Genomic DNA, 25,343 nt, shown 5'->3' on the forward strand with positions numbered 1-25,343 from the left:
AAAATATTGGTGTTGAGAAGAAAATAACTAACCTATGGAGATCGGTATCGACCTCCCCACACTTAAAGATTGCACCGTCCTCGGTACATGCTGAGAAGTGCAAGTGGACGGATTACTCAAACTGGTGCTTTTCTCCAAGGATTGTGCAGATGGACTTATTTATAGCCTATGTAAAGGTTTTCTGTTTCCCTTCCTCGGTGGCCATCCTGAAAGAAGAGGAAAAGAAGAAAAGTAACCCAGAAACAAAGATATAAAACAAATAAAATATGGGTGTTAATGCCAAATAATAAGGGTCTCAATTACATGGTAGCTACAACATGCAAGTGAGAAAATAATAGAAGTACATGGCATACTAGTGGTGAAAATTTTGCAACAAAGGGGAGGAGTGTGGGTAATGAAAGACAGTGTAAGTTCATATCAATGCAAGAGGAGTACAAGTATCATAAAATATTAGCATTGATTTAAATAATATTATCCAATCAGAATAAAATAAGTCATGAAGCACCAGGATAATGCAAGAAAAGATGTAACAGTTGAATAAGAAAATTTAACACCATTGGAAAAATAATAAATTTAGAAAAGAAAATAAAAATATGCACAAAATTAAAATGCAGTGAATAAAAGTATGCAAATACAATAGGAAAAATAGAATGAAAGTGAAGAGGGATGAGAGGCTAAAGGGATGAAGAAGAAGAAAGTAAGAAAGGAAGAAGAAAAAATAAGAAAAGATAGAAGAAAGAAGAAAGAATGATAATAGAAAGATAAGTAGGATTGGAGAAGAAAAGATAGGAATTCTGGCGCTAATCTGGATAAACTGTGCGTCGCATGCGACGCGAACGCATGGGGCATGCGTTCGCGTGATTGGCGATATTTGCAAGTGATGCGGACGCGTGGGGCACGCGTTCACGTGACTTGATTTGTGATAGTGGCGCGAGAGCAGCCTCGCGTTCGCACGACTTTCTGTTTTGTTGTATTTTGCCAAAATTTTTGGGTGACGCGTGCGCGTGGGTGACGCAATTGCGTGAATGGCATATTTTGAAAAACGATGCGGCCGCATGGGGTACGCGGTCGCGTGATAGGGATTGTGCTTCTAGCATCATTCCAGCCCCACTCCATCATAACTTTCTGCCATACACCATTTTACGTCGAATTTGCAGGGTCACGCGGTCGCGTGGGTGACGCGGTCGCGTGGGAGGCTCTTTTTCAGAATGACGCGGACGCGTCATTGACGCGGTCGCATGGGCATGTTTGTGCCTAAGGCACGCCTCCAACCACGCTTTCACGTGACTTTCTATTCAATTCACTTTTCTTCCTAACGCAACTATGATGCGGACGCATCAGCGACGCTTACGCGTCGCGTGTGCTTTTTTTTTTATACGCAGTATGCAAATGCAAATGCAGGCTATATGCAGCTATATGCAGAGATTATGAGAAGAGTCATTAACAAAAATAAAAATAGAATAAAGTGAAATAAAACTACGACTGAAACTGAACGATCATACCATGGTGGGTTGTCTCCCACCTAGCACTTTTAGTTAAAGTCCTTAAGTTGGACATTTGGTGAGCTCCTTGTCATGGCGGCTTGTGCTTGAACTTATCTTGAAACTGCCACCAATGCTTGGACTTCCAATAAGCTCTATTAATACTAAGTAAATTTCTCAAGCTTTGATGGAGTTCTTCACAAGCTTTGAGCTCCCAAATTTGATCCTCATATATTCCTGGATCCCAAATCTTGTTTCTGCACCTGTCTTCAAGTTGATCATCATGATTCCATCCGGGTGGTGAGCAATCTGAATTCTCACTAAGGCATCCAAACAGCTTCCTAGACCCATTCAATTGAGCTTTACACCAATACTTGCACTTCAACTTGGAGTGTGCAACCGTATTGAACCTTGCAGGGCAACTCCTACCACTAACCATTTTCCTCTTACTCTTAATACCACAAAGAGCTCTAAGTTGACCATCTGTCTCAAGTAAACCATATTCAAGTGGGATGAGAAAGCTAAGGGATATGAATTTTACCCACTTGAATGTCGTGAAGGATGATGGTGACTTAGGCAGAGAGGTTTCCAACAACTTTGGCAAGGTGATTTCAAGCTCCACTCCCTTGTGCTCTTCTTTGACAACTTCCACCTCTTTGCAAGCTTCTTCAATTCCAACCTCTTCCTCTTGGTAGCTTTCTTCCAAATCAAACTCTTCTTTATGGCTTACCAAGGGCATGGGAGGTTGTGCTTCCTCTTCTTTAATCTCCATCTCTTGATCAACCTCTGCAAAGTCTTCAACCATGATATGCCTTGGAGGTTGTACACCTTCCTCAACATCAACATCAAACATCTTGGAAGGAGGTTCTATGACTGGACTTTCTCATGGAGGTTCAGCATCTCCTAAGTCTTCAACCACTTCTTCCTCTTCAATAATTACTGCTTTGTCCAATTGTTTTAGTATAAAATCGTAATCATCCTTGATGATTTTTTTCCATGATAACTCCTTTCAACTATTCCTTCATCTTCAAGGGTCTCTCCTATCTCCACATTTTGGGCCTCCTCTTGTTCTAAGACAAAATCAGACTCCTCCTTGATGTCTTCCTTCACTAATTCTTCAACCACTCCTTCAACTTCAAGGGTCTCCACTACCTTCATCTGTAGGGCCTCCTCTAGCTTCTTATGAAGTATGGATTCACGAAGATGATTCCTTCTTTCTTGTTCCATATCAATAGCATAACTGGGATCATCTTGCTCTTGGATCGATGGATGTGGGTGTGCTTCCATGGAGGGTGGTGATGGGATGGGAAGATTATTATGTGGTTAAAAAGGAAGCGCACTGAAGCTTGAGGGTTGAATATTGGAGGTAGAGGGTTAGTCCATGCGGGATATAAGATTTTGGAATGTAGAGGTGAGACTAGTGATAGAGGCAAGTGTGGTATGAAGCTCTGTTTGCCCTTGGTGAATAACACCAATGGTGTTGTCATCCAGTGGAGGTTGGGGTGCATATGGGTTAGGGTCATATGGAGGTGAATGGTGTAAAGGGGCTTGTGAGTATGGTGGTTCAAAGGTGTGTTGGGGAGGTAGTTCATAAGCATATGATGGGGCTTGTTTGTAACTACAAGGGGGTCCACCATATCTATCATCTTGGTATGCACCTCGAAATGGCTCCTGACCATAGTAATTTGGTGGATGTTGGTTGTCACGAAGGGGTCCACCATATCTAATGTCTGGGCATGTATTGTAGGATGGTCGTTGTCCATGGTATCTTGGAAGGTGTTGTTGCCGAAAGGGTTGATCAGATCCTCGTGGTTCCTTCCAATTTTGATTGTTCCGACCTTGATGCATGTTCCTGTTATAGCTTCCATTCCTTCCAACAACATTAGAACCAAACTTGAAACCAGAGGTGTGAGAATTCATAATAGCAAAAGAAAATAAAAACAAAAAATAATAAAAAATTAATGAAAATAAACACCTAAAACTAGAAACACTGACAACAATATAAGATAAAGATTTGAAAAAGGTTTAAATTTTGAAAAGGTTTTATTTTTAAAATTTTTAAATTTAAATTTTGAAATTTGAATTTTGAATTTTGTAATTTAAATATTGAAATTTGAAATTTGATTTTGAAATAAGATAAGATAAGATTTTGAAAAAGATATGATTTTTGAAAAAGATTTGAATTTTGAAATTTAAAACTAAGATAAGATAAGATAAAAATTTTAAAATAAAAATCTGAATGAGGAAAGAGAAAAATAATAAAATGACACCAAACTTAAAATTTTTAGATCAAAACGAAGAAAACAACAAAGAACAACTTGAAGGTCAAGATGAACACAAAGAACAAGGAACATTATTTTCGAAAATAATAATAATAATAATAATAATAATAATAATAATAATAATAATAATAATAATATTTACATGTAACATTGTTGTTGTCTAATAATATTTTATTATTAGTATTTATAAATTATTATATTTATTAATTATTATTAAAATAATATAATTTTAAATATAATAAATATATCATTAAAAATATTAAATTAAATAAAATAACTTTGGTTATTGTACTTTTAACATTTTCAGCCGTCATCTATATTTTAAGTTGAGTTTAGAATAAATTCAACAGGTTTAAAATGTAATATATAACGGACTAAAGTTGATACTTTAAATACTTTTTTTTAAAGTATTTAAATTAGGGAGTCACTTAAATAAAGATGTTAAAAATATTTTTTTAAAATATATTTTTAATAATTAAAATTTAATACATATAATCGATTAAACTGTGTTATTTTTATCAAACTCAGACCAAACATATCAATTTAGTTGAAAAACTAATAAATTAAATATTGAATCGGTCTAAATTAATAATTTTTTATAAAAAATTACTATAATATCCCTATTATAAAAAATAACTAAAATATTCCTATATATATATTAATTTTGAAAACTTTAAAATTCTAACCGTACCACGACAGAACAGAAAAAAATGACTAGAATTTCAGATTCTCAAAATTAATATATATATATAATTTTAATAACTAAATAAAAACCAATAACCTCTTAATTTACGAAAAAGCAAAAATAAAAATAAATAAAAAAGTAAAAAGCAAATATTTACAATAACCAATAATAAGGCACACGTTTGCAATTCCCCGGCAACGGCGCCATTTTGAACAATCGGATTTCTGTCAGTAAAGAATTTTATAAGAAATAATCGCATTGTAAGTATAGTTTCTAAACCAACAAAGAATCTTTTCGTACAAAAATTTGGTTGTCACAAGTAACAAAATCCAATAAAATTTATAACCGAAGTATTTAAACCTCGGGTCATCTTTTCAAGGAATTGCAGGGAAGTATGATTTATTATTGGTTATGAAAATTGTATATTTTTTTATTTTTGAAATAAGGAACAAGTAATTTAAATGGCAAGAAAAATAAATTAACAATTATAAAAATCTCTTGCAAGGTATAAGAACTGAAAATCATATCCTAGTTATCCTTATCAGGTGTGATGAGAATTGTTATTGCTCCCACTTAGTTAACCCTTACTAAATAAAGGAAAGTCAAGTGGACTAATTAATTTGATCCTCAAGTCCTAATCAACTCCTGTGGAAAGACTAGCTTTAGAGCGATCCAAACCAATCAGCAATTCCCAAATCTCAATCTACTGCTCAGTCTGATAACTCAAGTGTTACCAATTACTTAACCAAAGCAAAAAGGGAGAAAATCTACTCGAATAAAAATGCCTTCAGATTGGAAGCAGCAGTAACATAAATAAAAGAAAGAAATCTTAAATCTGAAATACCTCAAATTATATTAAATAAAGAAATCAACTCTAACATGAAGTTCATAAGCCAAATTGAAAAGATAAATAACAATTAAAGTAATAGAATAAATAAAAGTAGAAAATAAATTAAAGGAACATTGAACCTAGAATAAAGAGAAGTAGCCTAATCATAATAGAAATCCTAAATCCTAATCCTAATCCTAAATCCTAAGAGAGAGGAGAGAACCTCTCTCTCTAAAAGCTACATCTAAAAACCTAAAATTGTGTATTATGGAGTTGTATGAATTATTGTTGTCTGAATGAATGGATTGATTCTCCCACTTTATAGCCTCTAATCTGTGTTTTCTAGGTCAAAAACTAGGTCAAAAACAGCCCAAAAATTGCCCCCAGCAATTTCTGGTACGTACAGGTCGCTGCAATGTCACGCGGAAGCGTCGTCTACGCGTTCGCTCGGATTGGGTTTTTGCCAGGTCACGCGTCCGCATGATCCACGCGTTCGCATCGCCTGGCTTCAAGGCAGCTATGGCAAATTATATATTGTTGCGAAGCCCCGAACGTTAGCTTTCCAACGCAACTAGAAGCGCCTCATTTGGATATCTGTAGCTCAAGTTATGACCGTTTGAGTGCGAAGAGGTCAGGCTGGACAGCTTAGCAATTTCTTCAACTTCTTGTATTCCTTCCACTTTTGCATGCTTCCTTTCCATCCTCTAAGCCATTCCTGCCCTGTAATCTCTGAAATCACTTAACACACATATCATGGCATCGAATGGTAATAAGAGAGGATTAAACATAGGAAATTTAAGGCCAAAGAAGCATGTTTTCAATCATAGCACAAAATTAGGAAGGAAAAATGTAAACTCATGCAATTACATGAATAAGTGAGTAAAGAATTGATATAAACCATTCAATTGAGCATAAGATAAACCATAAAATAGTGGTTTAACAAAACTAAGGAGACAACCCCATGGGAGAAATGAGCTAGCCATGCGTGAAGGATACGAACGTTATCAACGAACTCCCGAGAAAGAAGACACGCCCCGATACGGCGAGTAAATCAAACGTGCCCAGCCCCGAGCTCCAAACCTCAAGGCTGGCGCGTTGGGGGGAACTGTTACGGACTGCCACGGTCCAGCCCGCTTACCCGACGGGTCGGACCACCACCTCCGACCCAAGCTCCGGACTTGCCTCAAGAGGTGACATAGCGGGTCGGTCCACCACACCTGACCCGAAACACGCGCGACTTACCGCAAGTGGCTCAAGTCACCGCGCCTAGCAACCAGTCGGGTCGGTACCCCCGAGACGGCACCCGAGATCCCCGACCCGGAAGCTAGAATAAACCGATCTCCACGTGGACTAGGACAGCTCATAGAAGCTTCCTGGCCAGTGGGCTAGGACACCTATGGGCCCACCCAGCACAGTATATAAGGGGAGAGGTCAGCTTTCCCCCTAAGGTATGTGACATCTTACCTAATTTGGCTATCACCTCGTACAGATGCTGACTTGATCGTCGGAGTGTCCTTGCAGGTGGCCACCCCCCTGTCAATACCATTTCTGACGTCACCATCTTCCAGCAGACACCGATACTCCCGCTCTAAGTCCGTTCAAGGCCTCACCCGCTCGTTCTCTCCGCACCACCCAACCCGTCGAGCACCAAGGTCTCCTAGGTAACGAACAATATACATGGCTCATTTTAACTAAGTAAAATAAATAACCATTGTACTCAAACATACTTAGGATGATGTGTCGTTATATATGGAGGATCATGACCTACTGAAAAAATATGCACATTATATGCCACCAACCCATGACCTTCAATTTGTAAGTTCTCGTTAATTATTTGCATATTTTCATTATAATAAAAAGTACTCAAACTTGTACTTAAACATATTACATCCTATTTGTTATACAGATATATGTTCCAATTAAAGAGAATAATCACTGGTATCTAATGGTAATGAGCATTCTTGACAAAATATTTTATCATTTAGACTCTCACTGTAAGGTTGAAGACGATGAACCACGCAAGCATTATATTATAGTAAGTTCACCTACTATAGAAACAAAGAAAATAATAACATTACTTTGAATAATAAAGCACAATATTTTTATTACAGGGAGTGGCTCTTTCTGAAATAATATTTTCAGAGAAGTATGCAGAATGTGGTATACAAGAAATAGTGAGTTTCGAGGGTTGGGAAGTTCATAGGGCAATAGGTATTCTTAAGTGCACAAATAGGTAATTATTAAAATTGTTGGTTACTTAATTTAATATATATATTTTGCTTTTGACGGCCTTATGCTGTATTACATGATACGTTTTCACATAGCAATGATTCAGCTGTATGGATTATGCAATGGATGGACGTGCAACAGAAATTCACTCATGTGGTCCTCCCAAAGGTAACTTTTAACATAGACAATTTTTTTTCTTTAATTACACTAATACATGTGTTAACGCTTAGTAAAATAAATTACAACTGCATGAGGAAAGGAGTGGGATGTATTTAGCATTGGATTTCGTCACCGGAGATTTTAATAAGATATGAGCAGATGTTAATGAGAGATTTCAATTATGGTGGCTTATGATACACCAATAGCATCTTTACCGAAATTGAGAACAATTATTCATGTCTTCTTTTTAGATTTAATAAGATAAATAAATTTTTTAATTATGTATTTTTTATTTCTCTCATTGTGTATCACTTTTTCGTTACGAAAACTCTCAGGGACCAGCAAATATAACAAGATCTAACCATCATTCATCTAGCATGTGTTTTTATACCAGGACTGTCTCACACACTATCACAAACGGCTTTCTCTCACACTCCTCTCCAAGGAACTAGCCGGATACGCTCTTCGACGATCGCAGTTTCGTTGACAAAGCTTGATGCATCTTGTCTTATTATCTATTTTCCTTTCTTATTTATTTCTATACTTATTTCATATAAATTAATAAATTATTATTTTGTTAGGAGGCCAAACTAGGTAAAATATAAAAAGACAACAACATTACATAACTTAAATTACACTGAAAAATCAAAACAACAAACAAGAAACACTAACATTTTTTATATTTTCTGTCTTAGTCATTTCATCAAACAGTTGGTTTGCGATAATTGTGCATTGTTACATTATGAAAATCAAAATCAAATAAGGTATAATTTGGATTCTGTACATTCAATTTAAACTCTATTATGAGTTTTTCCTTGCATATTTTGAATGGATACAGAATGATGGACAGCAAGAAGGTAAGAGTTGCAGAAAGTAACAAATGAACAAAAATCAAAACTCATTAACCTTCACATTAACCTTGCAGAAGCATAACACATCACTAGAAACGAATGAGAATGGATAGAGAGCTGAGAGATGCTGTTGCAGAGAGTAACGCCGCTGCTATTGGAGACGCTACTGGGGATGGACAGCGAGCTCAAGAATGCTGATTTGTGTTGAGCGTGCTCCAGCATTGAGAGTAAGAAAGATGGCGTGCAAGAGTGTAGAGGAGAGAGTGTGTGGAATTTTGGGGAAGAAGAAGAGCATGTGGTAAAGGAGCGTGAGTACATGCTCTCTATATGAATTTAGGCTTTATTTTGTTTGAGGTATAAAAATACTAATGCTGGTTATTTGCTGGCCCAAAAATTAGAAAATTGTTGGTCCCCTAGTGGTGCTCTTTTCGTTATCCTAGAATGAACTTACTTATAATTCTGATTAAACCTCAAAATCATTAGTGTTATTTACCTCATTTTTTCCTAAATTTTTTTATGATGAGCTCATCTTTATTAAAATTAAAAAATAAATTATATAATATATATTTCATAATTATAAAAACAAAATTACTTAAAATTTATATAATAATGATCCATTCACTAATCATTCTAATTAAAGGATCATTATTATTATTATTATTATTATTATTATTATTATTATTATTATTATTATTATTATTATTATTATTATTATTATTATTATTATTATTATTATTATTATTATTATTATTATTATTATTATTATATCTATGCAAATTATATACTCTCTAGTCTATATTCTTAATTTTATTTATGACATTAATTTTACAGCCATAAATATCATCCATAAATGCCTAGTCTATATAATTTATAGCAACAAGATAAAAGAAAATCCTCTATTTTCGCTTCCTTTACTACACACTCCTTGGTTAAGATTGGTGATACTTTTCAACAGTTTAAATACAGATTCGTGAAAAGACCTCCTTAGAAGAGGATAACTCTATTTACTAGTGTAATGTGTACAAGGTAAGCTAAAAAAGAGAACAACATCCTATTCCTAATCTCTAAGGCATTATTGATAGGATTTTCACCACATTTCACTACTCTTTTTGGCCTAAATTTCCTACGATCAATTTTACAACTATTGCACGCTACCAAACATCGAGAAAAGGGACTTAGCACCCAATCAAACAGCTACTCCCAAACTGCACCAGCAAAGCAATGTTCACAGCACCTGCAACCGAAAAGGCAACCACCGATTTAGACAACAAAAGCTTAAGCCTTGGCAATGAAAGAATATACACAGCAATAAAATTAAACTTAGCATACCTTGCTAATTTATCAAAACGTTTGCTCAAGGCATGCTCAATCAAGCAAACACCTTCATCAACTCACCCACATTGGTCATGTTGGAGCATATGTAACAAAAGCCCTGTAGGGCTGCTGCAAGTGCCGATTGTCTGCTTCATAATCACTCCCCAAGGAACTCCCTGAATCAATCTACAAATAGTAATCAAATTATATTGTCATTTTTACTCCGCAGCCAATAGTTATAACAGATAACGGCTACAAATAGGGTTAATATCACTAGTTGCTAATTCCTGTACATTTGACCATAATCACAAAATAGTATATGGAAGATAAGGTCAAACTCAATAAAACAAAGGAAGATGCACACAATGAAAAGAACATTCCCCATTGGATTTGTTGGGTGCGGCATTGTTGTTCAAGGTGCCAAGTAGTGCCTGCCGCTTAATTTTTCTCATCATCTTCCAATTGGTCACATACCGATCAAGTTCCCAAAGGGTTTCAGTGTCAACAGCCTCAATAACAATCTCAATCTCATCCCCACCTTGCTTTACGTTTCCATTCATCTTCCTTATGATCTGTACCACCTGATCCATTTTCTCAAGAGGCAAACTCTGCATCCCTTTCTGGCTAAACATGATTCCAGGAACTGGCCTACAATTCCTCATCAACATCATGATCTTGCTGCCTCATTGAATCCTTGAATTTCTCATGCATGGGATGATACGGCTCTTCAAACTTGGATAAAAGCAGGTTAGCCATGTTGTGCACATCATGACCAGCGGGATTATATGTTGTGCAGCTTTTAATTTTTTAGGAAGCCTTAGAAGCAAAAGTAAACTTTCTACATAACATAAATTATTTATGATCTATTCTATGAAGCAACGGGATAATTATGGTGCAGAACACACCAATTCATATATACCAAAACTGGTTTCTTTAATCTATTTACGTAGATGCTGAACTCCTAAAATTAGTTGTTAGGGAACTGAAATTCATAAAGTGATAACGGTAAACAAGGAAAGTTGTGTTCATTCACCATCACCGCCATTGAAATACACAAGCAACGAGTTCATAATGTTTTAAGGAACAGATTTTTGCAATTTCTTAAAAAGAATAAAGGAAAAAAATCATCACTTAAGCAACAAGGTACAGATTCAATTAAAAAAAAAATAAAAATCAGAGAAAGATTACAGAACATTAAATAAGACTAATGGTGCACTCCTCCTGAAAACAATCACCCAACACAATCAGAGATCAAATTTACTTGGATACAAATGCCGATTACATAGTAAATTTGGTAAATTTCCTATTTCAGCTGCCAATTAAAAGAAAGAAAAAGAAAATAAAATAAAATAAAAAGAAAGAGTTGCTTAAACAAAATAAAAATTAGATTTCAAAATAAATGAAGAAAAAATAACATAAACATAGGATTGAGAGAAACACTGCCATAATCGTGAACAGGTAGTGACTGCGGCCACAAAATCATTCACACAAATAACAGTATGAGACATCTAAAGATAATAAATTTACCTCAACAAGTGCTTGTTCAGTGAACTACTTTTTTCCCCTGCACTCGGACGTATGAATCAATTAGCCAGTCTGGGTTTATTAAGGTGTGTCACCTGATTACACAAGGTCATAAATTCTCATTTGACTATCAAAAACAAAAACAAAACTGAAAAATTTGATATAACTAATATATATTTGTAAAATGTGTTAATACTAACAATGCAATGATGCGAATAAAATAAAATATCCTTATAGTCTAAATTGACCAATATAATTCAACATGGTTCCATCCAAAAGCACTATAAATAGATGCATCAGTTTCCATTATTATTCACATCAACACTCAAAATAGAGAAACATACATCCATAACCACTTCTTATTGTACTCCTATATATACATGTTCAAGTGTTTAACGCATTAACTATAAGAAATGTCTTAAAAATACAATTGTTATATATATCATGAATACAAATCTACTACATTAGGATGACAGGAAGTATATTTATTGTGTATAACTAAAAGAAGATGTTACGAAAAGAATCCAAAATTAATTAAGATAGGTTTTTGCTATAAGATATTAAGATTTTTATTTCTTATGGGACATGTTGGATCAATTAATTCTTTATGCAAACACATTACAAAATAATAAATAAATTATTAAGTCTAACAATCCTATAGACAACAGGATTTAACTTTCAATTGATAAAGAAAGACTAATTTTGCATTATGTATCTCTCAGACTCATGTCTCACATAATTAAGATTACTTCAACGACTTACAGCAATTTCTTTTGAAATCAAAACAACATTCAAGATTGTAATAGTGTAATCAAGTAAATCAAATCAATGCATTAGACCAAAAGTTAACATTCAGAAATTTAAACTATATACGTCACAACTTTATGCTAATAGATTCAATATTGTGACTCTTAGTGCTTCCTAAGTATTAAGATTATAAATTCTACTAAGATGAAGAAGCTATTAAGAGAAGGGAAGACTTAAAAAGTGGGGAGAGAGGCATAAATCAATGGTCTCACCCGTACCAAGAGAATCAATCAGGTATCTATTTCACTCGGAAGCGTGTTGAGGCGGCGGCGGCGGCGAAAGCAGGTTACGGTGTCGTCTGAGGCGTGTTGCGGCGGCAAAGATAAGCAAACGAGAGATACAGGAGAGGGAGAGGATAAGAGAATGGCAGTGATTGGAAGAGGGGTAACAACCCTAGCAGACCAAATGCTTCTCTTCTTTGAATCTGAAATTAAAAGGAAAAAAGAAAAAAGTGTAAAAAGTAGAAATTAGAGGGATTATCTAATTATTTATTTTTTCAAAAATAAAAAAAGGGGTATATTTTGTAATTATTTTGATGATGGTTAATCATACTCCTACATAAAAATGGGAGTAAGGAATCCATAGCCTTTTCTTTTATATCAATTATTAAAGATTATTGTAACCATTTTCAACTATTTCTACTATTTATAAGAGACACATTAGGAGCATATATTCCAAGCTAACAAAAACCCATGCTGCTATAGAAGCTGGCTGGCTAATCCACCCTCGTGTTTGAGGAAAGCATATGGTTCGATACCGTGGTGGAAAGTGAACAGATAGGATGTATGGCATGAATGAGATAAAGAATTCTTCTAGAGTATGACTACCAGCTAGTGGGTGATGAGCGAATATTTTATACGCTTTTTGGCATCATTTTCATATAGTTTTTGTTATGTTTTGTTTAAGTTTTATTATATTTTCACAGGTTTTAGTGAAAATTTCATATTTTTGGATTCTACTTTGAGTTGTTGTGTTTTATGATGATTTCAGATATTTTCTGGCTAAAATTGAGGAGTTTTGGCAAAGTCTGATTCAGACACAGAGAAAGGACTACAGATGTTGTTAGGATCTAACCTCCATGCACTCGAATGAGTATTTCTGGAGCAACCGAAGTCCAAATGGCGCGCTCTCAATGGATATGGAAAGCTAATATTCAGGGCTTTTCACAAATATATAATAGTCTATACTTTGCTTTGAAAATGAAGGCTCAAAACTGGTATTCAACGCCAGCCACCAACCCCAATCCTGGCGTTCAACGCCCAAAGGGGGGTAGTGGCTGGCGTCCAAATGCCCAAAAGGGAGTCCAAGGTTGGTGTTCAACGCCCAAGAGGGGTACTAGCTCATGGATTTCACTCAAGCTCAGCCCAAATACTCACCAAGTGGACCCCAGAAGTGGATTTTCGCACTACAAGACTAGTTTATCTTATTTTCTGTAATCCTTAGTTATTAGATTAGTATATATAGAACAAGGATCACCCTTGTTCAGGACTTTATGCCATATTTTCGAATTACATTGTTCCTTTGTACAGTATGAGTCACTAACCTCCTAGGTTAATGTTAGGAGCTCTACTGATTCTTATGAATTAATAATATTACTATTCCGATCCACTTCAATCTATGCTTGATTCTATTCTAAGATGTATCTTCGTTCTTCATCCTAATGGATTGGGAATGTAACTTGACCGTCATCCCAATTCCATATGGGTTCTTGCGATTCCTTGACGGGATAGTATTGAACCACCAGCTTGATTATACATCTCTTAGACTACTAATCCACGGCTTCGTTGGGGACTTCTCGAGACATCAGTTCAGCCGAGGTGCGGGGCGATTAGGGCCTTTGTGGTATAGGCTAGATCCCAAGGAGCAGCGTTCTCTGATCTGGAAGATCTGACCTTGTCTGTAGCGTTTTGATTTGGATCACCAAGAGAATGGGCTGCTCGAGCTTCACCCCCGTTCAGATTGGATGATCGCTGACCCGGCATTTGATCTGAAGCAGAGGAGATTAATGACTGCTGACCTGGCGTTAATCACATACAACCTGCCATGGAATGAATCAATCAGAAGTTGGAGTAGATGGTGAGAAAAGTTGATCCAGAAGGAAGAAGCATCTCCGAAGCCTCAACCATTCTCCTACCATAGATTTTACACCTATCTAGTAACGTTTTATTTATTTATCTGTTTTATGTGTTTTCTCGTGACAACTATCTTTTCTATCCGCCTGACTAAGATCTGCAAGGTATCCACTACTTACTCAAACCAACAATCTCCGTGGGATCGACCCTCACTCACCTGAGGTATTACTTGGACGACCTGGTATACTTACCGGTCTATCTGTCCGAAACGTGCGGAGTCAGTTTCGTGCACTAGTGGACAACCTCAACAACTTCCAACACTATTGATGTTGTGGATCTTAGAGACTGAATCACAATATTCAATTAAAAAGTTGAAGAATATGTATCTAAATATAGAAAGCTAAAAAATAACTTCCAAAAGGGTAAAAGAGACTGGAAGCAAGCTATGAACTCCTTGCATGACGATCTCAATACAAAGGGTTCACTGGTGGAACAACTCAATAACCAAATCAATAGATTGACTAAGTATATCAAAGGCATGATTGTTAGTAGTTTTGGATCACATGTGTGTCCTCTCACCTCCCCTTTTTACCTTTCCAAGCTCCAGGAGAGGCACAGTCCAAGCCACCATCAAGGAAAAACTTGTAGTCAAGGGGTTCCTCTCAGTTGAAGGATGATCACATCAACCTTGATAACTCTAATGACGACTATTTAGTCAAATATGGGTATGGTTATTTACTTTTATTTAGATATTTTATATTATTAGTGGATTTTTAAATGGGACTTGAGTTATTTCTTAGTAGATTGTTTAATATGATTATAGTTATTCATCTTGTTTTAGATCTTTTAAATGAGTGGATTGTTTACTACTTTAACAAGTTTAATTTACAAACTCAGTATTGTCATATTTAATATAAATTTTATTTATATATTTTAAAAAAAATTATCTATAATCCATCAATTATTTCCAAGTAGGGATCATTAATCGAAAAATGAGTGTATAGGAATTAGAGATTAAAATCGATGACAAGGTCATCATCACTTTTTAATAATTAAGAATGACAAAGAAAAATAAAAAGATAGCCAAGCTGTCGCTATTTTTAAAAACTAAATTGGCAATTTAGTTGTTGATTTTATTATAAAAAAAAAAAAACTTTTCACTTTAAAGATAGCAACAATAAAAATAGCAACAATAATGACATATAACTAAATTTAAGGAATCAAGCTAAGAGAACCAAGGGAGCAAAGTCAACAAGAGAAATGACAATTAATCAATATAAGAAACCTTAGTTAGGGATGAGAATTAGAATTTTTATTTTTATTGCCTTCCTCAAATGTGATGGTAAATGTTTATTACTCTCACTTAGTTATCCTCTAACAATTAAAGGAAAGACAAGTGAGTACAATTAACTCTAATCCACAAGTCCTAGTCAATTCCTAGTGAAAGACTAGATGTAGTGGAGTTCAAGCTAACTAGCAACCTTCAATTACCAATCAACACTAGATTCTTACAATTCAAAAGGCTCTAATTACTTAACCCCAAAGCCAAGAATGAAAATCTACTCCATAATCATAAATGATATTTTCTCAAACACTTGGTGAGCAATAACAAAAGACATCATGAAATTGAGAAAGCAATCCAAATTAAAGCTACCCACTATTAATGATCAACAATAACAAAGCAATTAACACAATTGAAACAAGATAACCTCAATGTATTACTAGAAATTAAATCCAACAAGATCCAAAGTCATAACCCACAATAACTAAAATTGCAAGAGTGCTAAGTAAAATTAGAGAAGAGGAATTACAATTATAGTAATAAAACTGAAATTAACAAGGGTCTAATCCATGGAGTAAAGTAAAAATAAACAAAGAACACTAAAATCTAGAGAGAATGAGGCATTTTTCTCTCAAAAAGTCAAAACTATGTAAAATCTACCTAATGGAATTGTTGTCTCCAAGCTTGCTTCACCCTCAGCCTCTAATCTTCGAATCGGGCTTAAAAGTGGGCCAAAAGGAGCTCAAAAATCGCCCCAGCATGTTTCCACTAATGAGGCACGTGCCAGCATTCTGCGTATGTGGCAGTGTGGTCCGCGTACGCGGATGAAGATAAAATGAAGGATGCGTACGCGGCATCAATGATGCGTACGAATGGCTGCAGAAATCCAAAGTCTTCATTTCTTCATGATTTTCTATTCTTGCTTGCTCCTTTTTCCACCTCTTCCAATCTAACCTTGATTCTTAAGACCTGAAATCACTAAACATACATATCAAGTCATCGAATGGAATTTAAGAAAATTAAAATTAGCATTTTTGGAGGCTAAAAAGCATGTTTTTACAATTAAGTGCAATTTGGAAGGAAATCACAAAGGTATGCTATTTAAGTGACTAAATGTGAGTTTATGTGATAACATCCATTCAATTCATGCCAAAATTTATCATCAAATATGGATTCAACAGTCTCCTCCACTCTGCGCAGCCGCTGTGCCACGCCAAATCTGCGCCACAGTGCCGCGCCGTCCATCATTGTTTGTCACACACCAATCACCCACCGGCAGAAGTAGCACGTCCTCCATAGTCGATGGCACACGAGAGAGTGACTATCATGGTTATGCAACATGTGGCGTTCTTGTTGTTGTTATCGTTGTTGTTATAGGTGTTGGATGATTTTTTTTTCTAGTATTGGATGTTTCTTTCTCCTAGGTTTTAGATGTGTCTTTTTAATGTGTTTTAGATATTTTTTTTTCTTATGTTTTGGATGTTTCTTCTTTTTAGGTTTTGGATATTTTTTAATAATTGTAGACTTTTTTTTCTTAGTTTTATGTATTCTTTTTCCAATAATATTGGAGGTCTAGTTTTGTTAGGTTTTAGTTTTTTTTTTAAAGGATTTTGGACATCTCTTTTTTCTTAGATTTTGAATATTTCTTTTTTGTTACGTCTCGGATGTTTCTTTTGTTAAGTTTTGGATATTCCTTTTACAATAATTTTGGAGGTTTGTTTTCATTTAGTTTTAGATTTTTCTTTTTTTAGATTTTGGATATTTCTTTTCATTGGATTTTGGATGTTTCATATGATAATTTGAATTCACGTTCCTGCAAAGAGAGAATTAAAAAAAAAAGACTCGACAGATAATAATGGACAGTACGAATGATTCTGAGTGACAAACAATGGTGGGAGCTGCGAACTTCTGAGCGAGCGAAGGTGGTGGGCGACGCGGATTATTCTGAGCGACGAATAGTGGTGGGTTGCGTGGCGCAACTATGCAATTTTGGACCACGGTGTGTGGATTTAAAGATTTTTTTTCTCTTTGTTGAATTGTAATTCATATATTAGTTGATTTCTATTTGCTGGTGTCTTAGTTAGTTACTTAGCGAAGTTGTGTTTATAATAAAGATTAAACTTTCTTTGCATTGATTGACTGTGTCAACCAAGTAATAATTAAAACTATTGACGTTATTACTTATTAATGCAATTCTTTGTTATTGTTGAGCTTCTTTCCACAAATTTCTATTTTAACCATTTTTTTTCTAATCTCTCTCTCTCTGATAATAGATTTGCGCTCATATTTAAAAAAGTTTTATTTATGTATCAAAAAAGTTGTTATTAAATATTAATACAACAACAAAAATTATTGTATTATATATATTTAATTGATTAAGATTTTAAAAAAATTAAATATACTCAACAAAAAATAAACAACTAGTAATAATAATAATGATAATGAGAGTAATAATAATAAAAATAATTCAATTAGTCAATCACCCAAAGTCAAATCTATTTTTCAAATGTAAATGAGATTATTAGTGTTTAGTAACATTTCATAATATTTGATTGAGATAATATACATATCATTTGTTTATTTTTATTATTTTATAAAATTTAGTTTTGATCTTACATATAATAATTGTTTTCATCGAAAATTTTCTATTATGACTATTATAGAGTATCAACTTTGTAATTAAATGATAAAAAATAATTGAATAATTGTTTAATAAAAAAAAAGACATTATCTATACCTATATATAAAGAGAATTGTAGTTATTTGAATTGAATTTTTCATTTCTCACTTTTTTTTTGTTTCTCTCGTAGTTTTAATAAAAAATCGAAGTTGATTCTTTTAAGTTATAGTTTTTATAGTTAGCAAATATTTTTTTTTTGTATTATATAAAAAATAACTAATAAAATGTGAGTTGACAGGTGTAGGATGATTGACAAGATGCCAGTATTAATAATAAACATATCATGAAAACTTGTCAAAATATAGAAATAAAAAAATATTTTTAAATTAATATACTTTTGATGTTGTAATTAAATCATTAAAAACTTAATTAATATACTTAAATTATAGATATCTAAAGAAGTTCATATCTAGAGATTAGAAAGCTCGACCATTGTTTATGACTTTTTTTTTCATGTCCCCAAAGTTTAAATTTATATTAAATGTAAAATTTGAATTTTTATTGAGGATATCAAATTACACATAAGTAAATTAGTGACTTCAAATGCAGTTTACCAGTCTCTTTCCATGTCGAAAGGAATTGGATCCAAATGAACAACTTTACATATTGCATTTAGAGACAATGTAACAACTTTTGATATTTACATGATGTATATTAAAATTCAAATTATGCTAGGTCTTTGTTTTTTACAAGGCCCAAGCCCACAAACTGAGATCCTAACTAGTGATAAGTCCAAATAATCCAAAAAAATGTTAGAGAATTCTGTACAATCTGAACGGAAAAGGAATATATACCCAAATATCCACGTAATTAGGATAACGTGTCAATGGTTACCCAATATACCCTCCTCTGTTGTTAATACTCATAAAGACATGGAATTGTTAGTCGAAGAGGTTGATAATATAAGAATATTTTAGGATGAGATTAGTGGGGGTATTATTCACTTATTTCATAATATCCACTATTCAATTCAATTTTTACTCATTTAGACATCAGAGTGTCTTTCTTATAGGTAGTAACACCCGCTTGTGTACTAGAGAAACTAAAATTCCAACATTCCATACTGATAAGTTCTTAAACATCTGAACATTTCGTATCATTTGTGGGGACCTCAAAGTCTTCATGTCATGAGTTACTGCTGATGCAAATAAGGAGAATACAAGGAATGTGGGGGATGCTGAAATCCTGCAAGTTCCCCTGCAAACACCACATTTGCATGGGATTGGTCACGAAACTTTGGAAAATGAACAAAATAATGGTGCAGCATGACAACAAAGTGTCCAACACACTAATGTCACTCAGACCATGAATATAATAATTCAAGACAGAACTATGATCCCAGAGCCTGGGCTCGCCAAGCTCATGGAAAAGCTAGGAACCTCGGGAATGATGGTTAGTAACCACCAGTAAATCTGAATGGAGTGAGTGCTGGGGTGTGGCCACAAGATGGTCAAGCTTATGCCAACGCAAGAATGATGCAGGAAATGGCGTAGAAGATCCAACAATTGGAAAGGTAGGTGCAAGATGCTCAGAGGTCATGAGCACTACGGTCCTAGCGTGCCAGAAGTCAGGAGGCACACCCTATAGGGAGGAGGAGGAGGAGGCATGACCCCGAGAGGCTGCAAGACGATCTAGAACAATTTCAAACTCTCCACCAAGACGTGAGAAATCAAACTCTTCTAGATGTCGCAGCCATAAAAGGCGTCATGATTACCAAGAGCCTGCGGTGATCAGTAGCACCCCTTTTGCAACTAGGATGTTGCGTGTTTGCTTGCTTAAGAATATTGATAAGCCAACAGATATAAAGTATGATGGCACTACGAATCCACAAGAACAACTTCCAGCTTTCGAAGCTCAAATGAACTTGGAGGGTGTTGAGGATGCTATCTGTCGCAACATTTTTCTTGTCACTCTTTTAGGCTCGGCAATCAAATGGTTCAACTAATTACCTTTCGATTCCATAATCCGCTTCTCTGATATATCTATCAAATTTCTAGCGTATTTTACCATAAGATGGGCACAAGCAAAACACCTGATTTTCCTCCTTAGTATTGAATAAAAGCCAAGAGAAACTATTTGAGAATACATGGATTGCTTCAATAAAGCATTGCTAGAGGTGAATACCTGAGTTCCTGAGGTGATTATCTTGTGCCTGTTTGCCGGTTTACAAGAAGGAGATTTCAGACGATATTTGACCTCTCTGGAAGAAATTTAACAGGTAGCATTGAAGTATATGAGGTATAAAGATGTGAGTTGGGTAGTCGCATCCAAAAGGAAGAATGTTGTCCCTCCATTGAAGGTAGAAGGGTTGATGTCTAATCCAGTGTTGCGACCCCAAGTCCCAAAGGTTGGCAAGTTTGCTAGTTACATGTCATTGAATGCTTCTATATATGAGATGTATCAACAAATTTCTCAAAGAGGTATTTTGCCTAAAGCTCGAGCAATTAATCCTCGGCCAACTTTGAATCACAACTTCTTCTATGACTACCATAAAGCACATGGGAATCAAACAGAAGATTGTTTCAACTTGAAGAATGCCCTTGAGTAGGACATTAAAGACAGAAAGTTAAGTGAGTTTGTGCACCACCTCCGTCTGTCAAGAAAGCCACAAGAAAGGATGATGAGTGGAAAGGCCACAACCACATGGCAAATCAATCTCTTCTGCAAAACAATGACACAGGTCCAGTGATAGTTAATGTGATAGTTGGAAAGAACAGGTTCCCAAAATCCGTAAATATAGTAAGGAAAGATTTGAAAATACTTACAACAAAATTTCAAAGACAAGTTTCACCAATTCCTGAAATAAAATTTATGGCTAATGATTTTAAGGGAGGTATGTCGGGAGACAACGAAGCCTTAGTGATCATTGCTAAACTCAAAAATGGGGTGTTGAAACGAATTCTTGTGGATACTAGAGCATACTCGAATTTGCTTTTCCAGAATGCATTTTATGCATTGCATTTGAAGGGCAGCCATCTAAAATCTCATTTACCTAGAGTAGTAGGCTTGGGTGACCATTCATCAAACCTGATAGCGCAATAGATTTGCTAGTAACTTTTTTGTGAAGGCAGTATGATGAGGGTAGTACAAGCTGAGTTTGTGGTATTAAGGAATTTCATGGTCTATAATGTAATTTTGGATCACAAAACCTTAAATGACATCTTGACCTTCATTTCTAATAGAATTTTGATAATGAATTTCCTGACTGATGATAATAAAGTTGCAACTTTAATGGGAGACCAAGTTGTATCCATTACTCGTCATAACACAAAGCTTAGCATAAAGAGCAAGACTAAAGAGGCTACAGGAGTGTTTCTGGTGGATTTGAATCCCTACATAGAAGGTACCAAGGCCAAGGTCGAGTGGAGAATTGGAACAATTCTAAACTAGACAAAGTATTGAAAAATACACCATGATCAACAGAGACTTACCTTTTCTAGTAATGTTGGAATTACATGAGTTCCTTAACGCAAATAGTAATTTCTTCGTCTGGGTTCCTTCGACGTGCCAGAAATTGATCCCTCAGTAAAGCTGGTAGCTCAGAGACGCCATAAGATGTCTCTTGATAGGGCTATTAAGGTGAAAAATCAAGTACAAGGTTTGTTAAATACAGGGTTTATAAGAGAGTTGACTTATTCCACTTGGTTGTCCAATGTGCTAATGGTTAAGAAGGCTAATGGAAAATGGTGTATGTGCATAGACTATATAGACTTAAACAAAGTCTGTCCCAAAAACTCTTTTTTATTACCAAACATTGATAACTTGATTGATTCATCATCAAGATATCGGTATTTAGGTTTCCTGTATGCATATTCAGGTTATAACTAAATACCGATGCACAAACCTAATGAAGAAAATACTGATTTTATTACTTCAGAGGGGACTTATTGCAGACAGACTTATCAAAGTCTTATGGCCAAAGTTTTTAAGCATTAAATTCGAAGGAACATGGAGGTGTATATTAATGACATGCTTGTAAGACTAGTTCTGATTCTGGTCTAATAGAAGATTTGAAGAAAATTTTTGGGTGTTTATGAACATTAAATGAGGCTGAATCCTGCCAAATGTTCCTTTGAATTCCAAAGAGGGAAGTTTCTTAGATTCATGATTACTCAAAGGGGTATAGAAGCAAATCCTAAAAAGTGCAAAGCTATTTTGGAGATGTCAAGTCCCCAAAATGCCAAAATATGGAGCGATTAACAGGAAGGTTAGTAGTGGTATCTTGGTTTCTCGGGTCATATGCAGAAAAGGCGTGCCCCTTTTTTTATCTCATGAAGAAAGGTAAGGAATTTGTTTGGAATGAGAGTGTGAGAAAGCATTTTTAAAATTTAAAGAAACTTAATCCTCTCCTCCAATTCTAACAAAACCCATTCTTGACAAACCGTTATATCTCTACTTGTCAATAGTAGATGATGTGATAGTTTTCGTGTTAATTATTGAAAATGAAAGTCGATAACAAAAGCCTGTATATTTTCTTAGCAAATTCCTACAAGGGACAGAAGTAAAATATACAAAGCTTGAAAATTTGGTGTTTGTTTTACTCACTTCAACTAGGAAATTAAGGCAATATTTTCAAAGTCATACGATCATTATTTGTATTGATCAGCCAATTGAAAAAATTTTACAAAAACCTGACCTGGCTGGTTGCATGGTTACTTGGTTGATTGAACTATCATAATTTGATATACAATTGGAATCTCAGCATGTCATTAAGGCACGAGCATTGGTTTAATTTCTTAGCATTGGAATTATATATTGATGGTGCCTCAAATCGTCAAGGTGAGGGTGCGAGACTTATCCTAATTAAAGGAAATTAAATGATATCCTCATTGAAGGTTCCATCAAGTACGAATTTATGATTTCTAATAACCAGACTGAATATGAGGTTGTTCTTACAGGAGTATACCTTGCAACGAATGTAGGAGCTTCCAATTTTATTCTACATAGCGACTCTCAGGTCGTGACCTCGCAGATTAATGGGGAGTAGTACCAAACTAGAGATCTCTTTATTTAATTATATTTGCAAAAAGTCAAAGAAAAAGCAAAGAATTTCAAATATTTTGGGATAAAGCATGTTCCACGAGAATAGAATATAAGGGCCAATGTGGTGTCTAAATTAGCTAGCATAATTTTATAAGGTGGTAATGAAACACTAATTCAAGAAGTATTGCAAGAATCTTTTAAAGTTTGTTGGAACCTGAGAGTAATGGTGATTAGAGAAGGTGCAGTATCTTGGATGACTTCTATCTGGGATTATTTGGAAAAGGAGTCTTGCCAAATGACCCCAATGAAGCAAGCAAGCTCAGGATGGCAGCATCACCTACACTGTTCTACATGATCAGTTGTACAAAAGAGATACATACCAATCTTTACTCAAATGCCTTGGTCCGAACTAAATAACATGTTTTAGATGAAGTCCATCAAGGGTGTTTTAGGCATTCTATGGAGAAAAAATTGTTAGCACAAAATATCTTAAGGGAAGGTTATTATTGGCCAACCCTTATTAAATATGCAATTGATTATGTAAAAAAGTGTTCAAAGTGTCAAATGCACGCCAATTACATCAAGCCCCACCACATGATCTTGTCTTTGTGATTCTGACAAGGCGATTTGATAAATAGGGAATGAATTTTTTAGGACCTTTTTCATTGGCACCAGAGCAAGTTAAATTTTTTTATCATATGGCTGTGGATTATTTTACTAAATGGATAGAAACTTCCCCTTTAGCTAAAATTACCGTTGTTTATTATGGTAAATTTGTGTGGAATCAAGTCCTAATGCCGTTTAGGATTTCCGAGACTATCATAACTGACAATGATACACATTTTTTACATGCCAAGTTCCAGAGCTATCTCAAACTCTTTGGTATCAAACAAGTATTTTGTTTAGTAACATCTCCAGTCGAATGGACAAAAAGAGGCTACTAATAAAGTAATTTTGAATGGTTTAAATAAAATGTTAGATTATGCTAAAGAATTGTAGGTAGAGGATTTGGAGCAGTTATATGGTCATACAGAACAACTCCACAATCCACAACTGGAGACACCTTTTCGATTGACTTATGGAGAAGAAGCTGTAATACTGGTGAAAATTGGAAAACCTAGCCCTCAGATCCTTCTTGAGAAATTGGTAAGTGAAGGTAAAGAAAAGGATTTTCTAGAAAAGTACGCTCTATGGCCAACCTAATAGAACAGACACTGAAGCAAAGAGCGGCCAAGAGGTATAATACTAAACTAAAGCCAAGAGATTTTAAGGAAGGAGAATTAGTTTTGCAGCAAGCTGATGTTGGCACTTCGGCATCAATTGCAAGAGGAAAGCTATCTTCTAACTGGAAAGGACCAATCGTGTTAAAGGGGTTCTAAGAAAAGGTGCGTATAAGTTGAAAACACCACAAGGAGTTGAAATGCCGAGAAAATGGCTTGTTGTCCATTTGCATAAGTATTACTCTTAGTGATTATGTAGGACACTTATTTTTCCTTTGGAAGATTTTTTAATGAGGCCCAAATTACATTTTCTTATTAATAAAATGATCAATTGTTTTTGTTCATTAAATAATTATACTTTGACAAATTATACTACTTAGCTATGAAATAAATAAGTCTTATTAAAATTCATTGTATAATAATAACAGAACTTTGGATTATCATAAAATCATTATTACATTTGTCTAGCAAAAGGATTGCATAAAAGGAAATTAAAAAGAAATAATTAAAAGTTACAAATAACTTAAGAGTAATCTACGATTTTTTCATCTTCACATAGCAGTAAGTCCCTATCATGGTAACATCTGCTTCAGGGGCCATTAATTTAAATTGATCAATCATATTCTTCTTGATCATAGCCAAGCTATTCGAAGCTACTTTCTCGATGCGAGTCTGGTCTTTTCAGATTTAAGAGACATTAGTTTCTCTTCTACAATTTCAGGGAGGTCGTGAGCCTGGCTACTTGATTTTCTGCGTCTGTTTTACCTTTCTCTAGATTTTCAACCTTGGAAGAAAGATTTTTCTGATCAATTAGCTGCTGCAAGATCGGAATCTTACTAATTTTTTTTAACATCGTAACAATATACTGCCTCTCTGAGCAACGTTCTTTGTAATCAAATAATACTCTCATTATCAGGGATAGCTTTGAGCATCTTCTCTATTTCA

The 25,343-nt window shown here is 34.8% G+C and overlaps 2 long non-coding RNA genes across 3 annotated transcripts; both read right to left on the bottom strand.

Annotated features, from left to right (window-relative positions):
- Nucleotides 1-9,398: 9,398 nt before the first annotated feature.
- On the bottom strand, nt 9,399-12,992 carry LOC112784137 (uncharacterized). Of its 2 annotated transcripts, none has more exons than XR_003193731.3 (4): nt 12,380-12,992; nt 11,358-11,449; nt 9,846-10,016; nt 9,399-9,750 (listed from the first exon to the last, which is right to left on the bottom strand). It is a non-coding gene; the product is annotated as an uncharacterized lncRNA (long non-coding RNA). The 2 variants fall into 2 exon arrangements; XR_003193732.3 differs by having other exon boundaries at nt 12,374-12,986.
- Nucleotides 12,993-20,221: 7,229 nt separating this feature from the next.
- LOC112785144 (uncharacterized) lies at nt 20,222-23,607 on the bottom strand. Its single transcript, XR_003194166.3, has 2 exons — nt 23,393-23,607; nt 20,222-20,856 (listed from the first exon to the last, which is right to left on the bottom strand). It is a non-coding gene; the product is annotated as an uncharacterized lncRNA (long non-coding RNA).
- Between the last annotated feature and the right edge of the window lie 1,736 nt (nt 23,608-25,343).

The sequence above is a fragment of the Arachis hypogaea genome, chromosome 20 (assembly GCF_003086295.3).
Source record: "Arachis hypogaea cultivar Tifrunner chromosome 20, arahy.Tifrunner.gnm2.J5K5, whole genome shotgun sequence".
Classification (NCBI taxonomy): Eukaryota; Viridiplantae; Streptophyta; class Magnoliopsida; order Fabales; family Fabaceae; genus Arachis; species Arachis hypogaea.